The 10,379-nt window shown below is 41.2% G+C and overlaps 1 long non-coding RNA gene across 1 annotated transcript; it reads left to right on the top strand.

The window, feature by feature from the left end:
* The first annotated feature begins 418 nt into the window (after positions 1-418).
* Positions 419-9,117, top strand: LOC122464263. Its single transcript, XR_006288209.1, has 3 exons — positions 419-588; positions 2,338-2,341; positions 9,105-9,117. It is a non-coding gene; the product is annotated as an uncharacterized LOC122464263 (long non-coding RNA).
* Positions 9,118-10,379: the final 1,262 nt, after the last annotated feature.

Genomic DNA, 10,379 nt, shown 5'->3' with positions numbered 1-10,379 from the left:
CAAAGCTGAATTCTCATAAGCTCAATAACTGCTGTTCCTGAGTAGACACAAGCTCTGATTTTACCATCTTACTTCCTGGTTTGAACATACAATTTAGGCAACCATGTCCACTTTGCTGATACTACGGTGATGGCCACAATATAAGAACATAAGGTGAACAGAACAGAACGGACTATAGCTTCTGCCCAAGGACCATTGAACATAGACTTACAGACTCACACAAGGATGATTATGAGCCTCCAGTGTGATGCAGCCATGAAAAAGGCTAATGCAATGCCTAGGATGCATCAGGCCAGGTATTTCCAGTAGAGATAGAGAAGTGTTATTACCATTATACAAGATACTGGAGATACCTCATCTGGAATACTGTCGGTATTCTGGTTTTCCATGTTTAAGAAAGATTAATTCAAAAAGGTACAGAGAAGAGCTACTGGGATTAACAGAGGAATGGAGTACCTGCCCAATTAAAGGAGTCTTCAGGAGCTTGGCTTGTTTTAGCCTAACAAAATGAAGGATGAGGAGCAATATGGTTGCTCTCTATATATACATCAGAGGGATAAACACCAGGGAAGGACAGGAATTATTTAAGTTATGGGCAAATGTTGGCACAAGAACAAATGGATATAAATTGCCTATCAATAAATTTAGACTTGATGAAGGTTTCTAACCATCACAGGAGTCAAGTAGTCGAACAGCCTTCTAAGGGGAGTAGTGGGAGCAAAACACCTAACTTGTTTTAAGACCGAGCTTGATAAGTGTATGGAGGGGATGACATGATGATGCTCATCTTTAATCAGTATGAAAAGTGAAAGTCTCAAAATATTTCTCAGAATGGGAATTCTGAAATATTTTGATTTGTGAACACTGAAATGATCTTATCAAAATATTTCATTTTGATGCTGTGGGAATATTACAATATAAAATCTTATGTATGTATAAACATAAAATATTAAATATATTAACATTAATTATAAGTTACAGTAAACATTAAAAATGAGCACAAAATAAAATGAAAAAGTTGAAACTAAATACTCTATTTTGATTTCAATTCACTCTGTCCTCTGGCGGGGCTGTACAGACTCCAGACAGGAGATGTAGGGAGGTGAACAGTTGTTCTGGTTCTGCTCCACAAACATGCTGCTTTTATGAGGAGGTGCATGCAATTCTTGGCCGCGACCCCAAAACACTCCGTGGAGACCTCCCAGGCAACCTTGCGCAACAACAAGGAGGACATTGTTGACGAGGAAGACGAGGAGGAGGAGGAGGAGAATGTGAGGCAGGCAAGCGGAGGATCCATTCCCCCTGACAGCCAAGGACAATTTTTAACCCTGGAGCCCATCCCTTCACAGGATCACTTGGCAGTGGAGTGTGATGCTGTGGAAGGCACCTCTGGTGAGTGCACATTTCCAGTCAAACATGTAGGATTACATGCTATTATTTTTTATGTTTTAATATGAACAAAAAAGTAGGTGTAGTGGGTATTGGTGACCACTCCAGCTACAAGGAGGGTGCTCTCCATAAAAGACTGTTAATGTGCACAGGGATGGCCCAGGAATCCTCCATGGAGATCTCTAGGAAACTTTCATGGAGGTACTCTGCAATCCTTTGCAGGAGGTTTCTGGGAAGAGCTGCCTTATTTCATCCACCACGGTAAGACACTTTCCTGCGCCACTCCAGTATTAACTCTGCTGGCATCATTGCAGCACACAGCATTGCAGCATAAGGACCAGGTCTGTACCCAGATGCTTGCAGCATCTGCTTGCTTGCTGCCTCTGTTACCTGCTAGCCTGAACACTGGCTAATCAGAAGCCTCCCCCCACCCCCGCTATCTGTTCAACAGTGTTTAAATTAGTGAAAGAAAACTTACCAGTGGACAGGGTGCAAACAAATAAGATTTATTAAACAAACAGAGAACAGGTAAAATACTAAGCAAGGACACCAGCCAAGACATAAACAATAACTACAGAGCTACTCGGGTGTTAACATATATAACTGTGGGCATAAAGCCCAGAGCCCCCAAACCCTTTACATACACTAAGGAAAATGGCTAAACAATAAAGGGTTATTACAATACCATTTCTTGTAGGATAGCCACTGAAGGGAATGAGGAGCAGGACCACAGGACGTGGGATCAGGAACACAGGACACTCGAACACGCGAGGATGTCACACAGTTAAGTGGCCAATCTTCTTATCTTCATTCTTCAATACTTGACATGCCATCCTGAGTGTGGTATGTGGACTGATGACTGAGGGAATCACAGATGTGTGCAAGTAAGCACAAATAGGAAACCAGGTGGAATAAGATGGAATACCACGAGTCTGAGTCTGACGTGAGGCTCGTATCTGTGCATATGGGCACCTGACTGTCACTCTGATGGACAGCCCTGAGGGATGGGTGAACTCCCTTTAAGTTATTTCCTGTTGCCAGGCAGATTATTGGTCACCTGACCCTCTCCTTTCCCACTCTTTGGGGGAAAAGGTTGCCAAATGCTCCATGAAGGAAGGTCCCAATATGGAGGCCAACAACAACCTAGTGAAAACAAAATGGCCAAAGGGGAGATAACATGGTAAAATAAACATCTCCGTAATAATCCTCAGGAGAGTCTGGGGCATATCTGGGGGAAACAGGGGAAGTTTTCAATGCTAGCTCTTAAACCGCAAACAGTTCAAAAAGTAATCCGTCCCACCATCCCCCTTTTGGGTGACATTTGGATCCCACAACCATGCTTTCTCACACATGCCGTGGTTGTGGTTGGATGGGATCACCGTGTATTGCAAGCAGCATTAAAAAAAAAAGGACATGTGTGGTGGCTTCCTGTTTGTCTCCTTCCCCCTCTCCCCTCCCCCCCACCTCCCCTTCCCCGCCAACCTGGTGTCGCTTTTGTAAAAAAGCCAGACTGTCTCGGGGGCTTTACATTGGTACCTGTCCGCAAGCACCATCCAGATTGCTAGGGGAAAGGGCTACTTGCGTGGCACCATATTGTTCCGCACGGCAGCTCCTGTATCATCTGTATAAACACTGCAGGATAAGGCGTGAGGTGTTTGTACTGCTCACAACATCAGTGTACATCTGAGCACGGTCCATGCTTATGGTTCTATGCTGTCCGTGCAGGTAACCCAGGCTTGTGAAAAAGGCTTGGTTTGTTTGCCTTTTGATTCCAGGGAGGAAGGGAGGGAGGTAAGTGCATCATGGAAGGCTAACACCATGTTCCCATAACCACCCGCACCAATGTTTTGGTCCCATAAGGCATTGCAACCCAAAATTCCACTCAGCTACATACACTTTGGGATAGCTACCCACAGTGCAGCACTGTGTGTGTCGATGCAAGCCCTGCTAGTAAGGATGCACTCCACCGACACAATGAGCATAGTGTGGACATGCAAGATCGACTTGCTTAAATCGGAGGCTTGATGTCAACTTACATGAAGTTGACCTAACTTTGTAGTGTAGACATAGCCTGTGATAGTATGATTCTAAGAGCTCCCCTTAAAATTGCAAAAGTTCATTCCTCCAAACTACTTTTGTAAGGGAGGACAATGGCTTTAAGCAGAATTTTGTAAAAATTGAAAAATCATGTAATGACTCTGCTTTACAAAGTATAACAGAGACATCTATTGGCAAGGAATGGGAACTTTTTATAGGAAAGATCTGTAGTCCTTTGAATAAATATTCCTTTCAGAGAAATGTCAGGCTAGATGTCCTCTCATGGAGAGGATCTCATGTCAAATCCTGTTTCTGTCCGACTACCCTGTCGGAGTGTGATGTATTTGGGTGTGGAAAGGATTTGCATATACCCTCATTTCCCCACCACTTGGTCAGTGTTTAGTGATAATTAGTGACTGGTCTCTTTTCTTGTTCTCCTGCTCCAGCTAGCTAACATTAACTTCCCAATTGCCTTTACTCATATGTACACACATCACCACAAGAGGGCTCAGATAATGTGTAGCTGTGGGTGAAATAAATATCTTCTTCCCCTTTCGGACTGCTGTATCTCACATGGAATATTTCAGTATAATAAAGCCAACTGTATACCCCATTAAATCAAAACCAGAATCAACATATAGCAGCATTGGATGTGAAAGTCATTGATGTGATGGGTCACTTGCTAGTTTAAACTAGTGTAAATGGTGAATTCTTTGTAAGTCTTCAAACCCTGATTTGAGGACTTAGGTAACTCAGTCAGAGGTTATGGGTCTATTACAGGAGTAGGTGGGTGAGATTCTGTGGCCTGTGATGTGCAGGAGGCCAGACTAGATGATCACAATAGTCCCTTCTGACGTTAAAATCTATAAGTCTGAGTCTATGAGTCTATGTGGCGATGTGCCCTGGCTTATTGTGCTGTAATGGTATTTCCCAGGAAGCACTCATGCACCTCTCTGAACAATCTCAAATGCTCTATCAAGGCTTTTGATACTGTCTCGCATGACCTTCTCATAAACAAACTAGGTAAATACAGCCTAGATGGAGCTACTGTAAGGTGAGTGTATAACTGGTTGGAAAACTATTCCCAGAGAGTAGTTATCAGTGGTTCACAGTCTAGCAGGAAGGGAAAATCAATTGGAGTCTTGCAGGGATCACTGCTGGGTCCAGTTCTGTTCAATATTTTCATCAATGATTTAGATAATGTCGTAGAGAGTACTTTTTAAAAGTTTGTGTATGATACCAAGATGGGAGGGGTTGCAAGCGCTTTGGAGGATAGAATTAATATTCAAAATGATCTGGACAAACTGCAGAAATGGTCTAAAGTAAATAGGATGAAATTCAATAAGGGCAAATGCAAAATACTCCACTTAGAAAGGAACAATCCGTTGCACACATACAAAATGGGAAATGACTGCCTAGGAAGGAGTATTGCAGAGAGGGATCTGGGGGTCATAGTGGATCCCAAGCTAAATATGAGTCAACAGTGTAACACTGTTGCAGGAAAAGCAAACGTCATTCTGGGATGTATTAGCAGGAGTGTTGTAAGCAGGACACGAGAAGTAATTTTTCCTCTCTACTCCACTCTGAAGTATTCTGTCCAGTTCTGGGTGCCACATTTCAGGAAAGATGTGGAAAAATTGGAGACAGTCCAGAGAAGAGCAACAAAAATGATTAAAGGTCTAGAAAACATGCCCTTTGAGGGAAGATTGAAAAAAATTGGGCTTGTTTAGTCTGGAGAAGAGAAGACTGAGTGGGGGACATGATAACAGTTTTCAAGTACATAAAAGGTTGTTACAAGGAGGAGGGAGAAAAAATGTTCTCATTAACCTCTGAGGATAGGACAAGAATCAATGAGCTTAAATTGTAGCAAGAGCAGGTTAGGTTGAACATTAGGAACCAATGTACTTCCTAACTATCAGAGTAGTTAAGCACTGGAATAAATTGCCCAGGGCGTTGTGGAATCTCCGTCACTGGATATTTTTAAGAGCAGGTTAGACAAACATCTGTCAAGGATGGTCTAGATAAAACTTAGTCCTGCCATGAGTACAGGGGACTGGATTAGATGACCTCTTGAGGTCTCTTCCAGTCCTATGATTCTATGATTCTGTGTTTAGGGTGAGGAAGTGCCATTATGTGTGGCTCCTTCACTCAGGCTTTTTGACAGTAATTATCACCCCATTTGGCTCTTCAGTACAGCGTTCTTTTTCCAAGTGATCATGCCAAGTGCTTCAGGCTGTTAGGTGACTCTTTTGACACTTCAGCATTTGATGTTTGAAGTGTGGATACAGGGTTTTTTTGGGTTTTTTTGGTGTGGTCTTCCATGAAACATATGGGAGCCAGATTGTACCTGTCACAAGATGGCAACCCACATTCTTGAGCTGTAGGAAGACCTATCCCTCAGGGAGCTGCACGGCTGTGAATCTAATAAAGATAGACATATGCCTTGAACATATTTGAAATAAACACTTTTACTTATGATCAGGACATTCCAGTGCTCAAACTGGGGCGGGGCGGGGGGGGGGGGAGAGAAAGGGATGGTACAATACGTTCCAACTTCTTCTGAACCAGCATCAGTGTGAAATGTGGCCTTGGCGTACCCGCCTCCCAATTCACGCATGGTACTCTACTCTTCTGGCACCAGTAGTAACAGCACTGGTTCGATAGGTCATTACAGCAGAGAGAACCTCACAGATGTTGTCATGACATACTGTTACAATGTGGAGGTGAGATATTAAGGCAACTCTGGTTATGGGATGCAGATGGAATGGGAGAAAAAAGACTTGCTAGCTACACCTTTTCTAAAAGGATCTATAGACTCTTCAAAAGGCTCCAGTGTGAAGCATTGTGCTCCTGCACTGTGGTATAAGAGAGCCCCTTTTGCTCATGGGCAAGCTACCTACATTGCTGCAACATGCACAGGGGAGAGCAGAAGATGTCAGGCGGCTACTGCCCCTACCACACAGGTGGGCAGGGAGAACCATAGGTCTTTCCCTTTACTGACGCAGCATGGATACTGGAAACAGATTGTGAAGCAATCTAGTTTCTGCTTTGCTCCTGGGACTATGCAGCCATATATTGCTTAACTGGGGCTTCGCTGTCGGTGAAAATTCAGCACAAAGTGATAGTGCACACCAATATATAGAACATTTAAAACAAACTTTAGAAATGTATAGCCAGGCTACAACTCTCTACCAATGTCTGTGCTTTTATAATAATTGCCCATCCACACCAGTGGCTTCATTCAAAAATGGTCAATTTTGTTTGTTTTGGGTCCTCCCACCCTATTTTTCCTCTTCCAATTTTGTCATTCAGAAAGGAAAGGGGAGGGATAGGAAGAGGTGAAAAAAGAAACAATAATAAACCCCAAAATGTGCATTTTTTAAAATTCCGTTGAAAAGAATAGAAAAACTTCAAAAACTTGAAATCTTTCATGAAACAAGAAAATTTCCTTTTTCAAAATAGGGCATTTTTTATTAAAAAAAAAATTCTATCAGCCCTAATCACTACTATCTCTTATAATACTTTTCCAAAATAGGGATTATGTACACAAATATTTTTATCTTCCTACCCTCTTACATTTCCATATTTACTGATTTTTATATTTTTGAAGAAAGTGGAGTTAGTTTAATGTCAAATAAAAATGTTAAATAGGATATGGGTGGTGAGAGTCCTAATTCAGGAAATCGTAGGTGCAGTTTCCTGTATTTTACAAGATTTTATGAATTTTCTAAACAAAAATTAACCCTCCCACAAAAAACAAAACAAAAAATTCTTAATATATTTATAGTACAATATTTGTCCATTGGCAAGTAATGTTCTGTCATAGTATAAGTAGAAGTTCACCAAAACCACTGGGTCCATATGAATTAGCATGTTTCTCATCAGTCACAGGTACAAAAATGTATCTGTAATTGAATATATATATTCAAATACCTAGTATTAATGTTGTCGAAAATTGCTCACAAAATCTACCCCTGCTCCAACCCACTAACCAAAACAAAGCAGGATATTTCTCTCCATCTCTGCAGGAATGCTGGCATTCTATATGTGTCTTATGGGGTGTATAAACCCCACGCTGGGCCTGAAAGCGGTTAAAGAACGACACTGGTCCCAGGTAGCCCAGCCCCTCCAGACCTGCAGAGCATGCTCCAACCGGAGAAGCAGTTGAAAAGGGAGCAACTCCACTCAGAAGAGGGAAGGTTGGGGAGGAAGACAGATCTACCCTGAGGGCTGCTAGACAAAAGTACTAGAGAAGCCTTACTGAGAGGAATAAGGCTGTACGCTGAGCCTGGTTGGGGCTGATGGCTTAGTTATCTTTTCCTTTTCTTATTTCTTATTCTAGACTTGGAGCTGGGGGAGGAAAGTAGATGGTTGGAAGTGACCCAGGGAGGGCTCAGAAGGCACAGTAGTGTGTCGGACACTAACCCTCTTAGGCCCTGGGTTGGAGCCTGGTGTAGTGGGAGGGCCCAGGATCTCCTGTCAACTGCCGCTGCTGCAGGAGGGGCATAAGCCTCATGCCTACCTCACTCTCCCTCTGGTAAAGAGAGGAACTACACCAAAAGACCTGCCTGCTGGGCGGCGGCACTAAGTGTGCTACCACTGGGTCATGTAGCCTGCCGAGTGCTGGCATCCCATTCCACTGCTCCTTCAAGCTACATCCAGGTGCACCAAGTCCTCAGGTTCCCATTATCAATTTGAGACGTCTTGACAAACCAGAACCGAAGCAGTGTTTCATATACTGTTCTTTAGGCACAGCAAATGTATACCTAGAAGCAGGCATGGAGACTGGAGTTCAGGTTCAGATTCAATGTCTCCAAAATCTCACAAGCTCATTTTATTAGGGCTGCTGATTAATTGCAGTTAACTCATGCGATTAACTGAAAAAAAATCATGATTAAAATAATTAATCGTGATTAATCACAGTTTTAATTGCACTGTTAAATAATAGAATCCCAATTGAAATTTATTAAATATTTTTGGTTATTTTTCTACATTTTCAAATACATTGACTTAAATTACAAAACCGAATACAAAGTGTACAGTACTTACTTTATATTATTATTTTTATTACAAGCATTTGCACTATAAAATGATAAAAGAAATAGTATTTTTCAATTCACCTCATAGAAGTACTGTAGTGCAAACTCTTTATTGTGAAAGTGTAACTTACAAATGTAGATTTTTTTTGGTACACTGCACTCAACCCCCTCCCCCCCCCCCAAAACAATGTAAATCTTTAGAGCCTACATATCCACACAGTCCTACTTCTTGTTCAGCCAACCATTAAGACAAACAAGTTTGTTTACATTTACGGGAGATACTGCTGCCTGCTTCTTATTTGCAATGTCACCTGAAAGTGAGAACAGCCATTCACATGGGACTTTTGTAGCTGGCATTGCAAGGTATCTACATGCCAGATATGCTAAACATCCATATGCCCCTTCATGCTTCGGCCACCATTCCAGAGGACATGCTTCTGAGTTGATGACGCTTGTTAAAAAAGTAATGCACTAATTAAATTTGTGACTGAACACCTTGGGGGAGAATTGTATGCCTCCTGCTCTGTTTTACCCACATTCTGCCATATATTTCATGTTATAGCTATCTTGGATGATGACCCAGCACATGTTGTTCATTTTAAGAATACTTTCACTGCAGATTTGATAAAAAGCAAAAAGGGTACCAATGTGAGATTTCTAAGGATAGATACAGCACTCGACCCAAGGTTTAAGAATCTGAAGTGCCTTCCAAAATCTGATCAGGATGGGGTGTGGAGAATGCTTTCAGATGTCTTAAAAGAGAAACACTCTGATGCCGCTTACAGCACCCAAACCACCAAAAAAGAAAAGCAATCTTCTGCTGGTGGCGTCTGACTCAGATGATGAAAATGAACATGCATTGGTCCACACTGTTTTAAATCGTTATTGAGCAGAACCCATCATCAACATGGATGCATGTCCTCTGGAATGGTGGTTGAAGATGATGGGACATATAAATCTTTAGCACATCTGGCATGTAAATATCTTGCAAAACTGGCTACAACAGTGCCATGCAAACACCTGTTCTCACTTTCAGGTGACCATGTAAACAAGAAGCGGGCAGCATTATCTCCTGCAAATGTAAAGAAACTTGGCTGAGCAATTGGCTGAACAAGAAGTAGGACTGAGTGGACTTGTGGGCAATAAAGTTTTTCATTGTTTTATTTTTTAATGCAGTTATTTCTTTTGTACATAATTCTACAATTGTAAGTTCAACTTTCATGATAAAGAGATTGCACTAGAGTACTTGTAATGAGGGAATTGAAAAATACTATTTCTTTTGTTTTTTTAAAGTGCAAATATTTGTAATAAAAAATAAATATAAAGTGAGCACTGTACACTTTGTATTCTGTGTTGTAATTGAAATCAGTATATTTGAAAATGTAGAAAACATCCAAAAATATTTAAATAAATGGTATTCTATTATTGTTTAACAGCATGATTAATCATGATCTCCTTCCTTAGAAGTTTTTAAGGTCAGGCTTGACAAATCCCTGGCTGGGATGATTTAATTGGGGATTGGTCCTGCTTTGAGCAAGGAGTTGGACTAGATGACGTCCTGAGGTCCCTTCCAACCCTGATATTCTATGATTCTATGATTAATTTTTTTAATCACTTGACAGACCTAGTTTTTATATATACTGAGAAGAGAGGTAGTTCTTTGGTTGTTTGTGATAAGGTTACTTGTTCACACAGTTGTTTCTGTATGAAGGAATGGGTTTTTAATTATATTGCTTTTATTATTTATTAACAGTATGTACACATTGTAATAGATGTGGATGGTACTATAGGCAACTTAAGAGGACAGGTACTTACATCTCATTTATATCTTAATTGCTTTCAGTGCAATTGAGGTACAATGACATACAATAAAAATACCTTAAAATATAGTCAAGCACTCAAAAGCACATTTAA

This window comes from Chelonia mydas, chromosome 2 (assembly GCF_015237465.2).
Source record: "Chelonia mydas isolate rCheMyd1 chromosome 2, rCheMyd1.pri.v2, whole genome shotgun sequence".
Lineage (NCBI taxonomy): Eukaryota > Metazoa > Chordata > Testudines > Cheloniidae > Chelonia > Chelonia mydas.
This window is presented reverse-complemented; position numbering and strand designations above follow the sequence as displayed.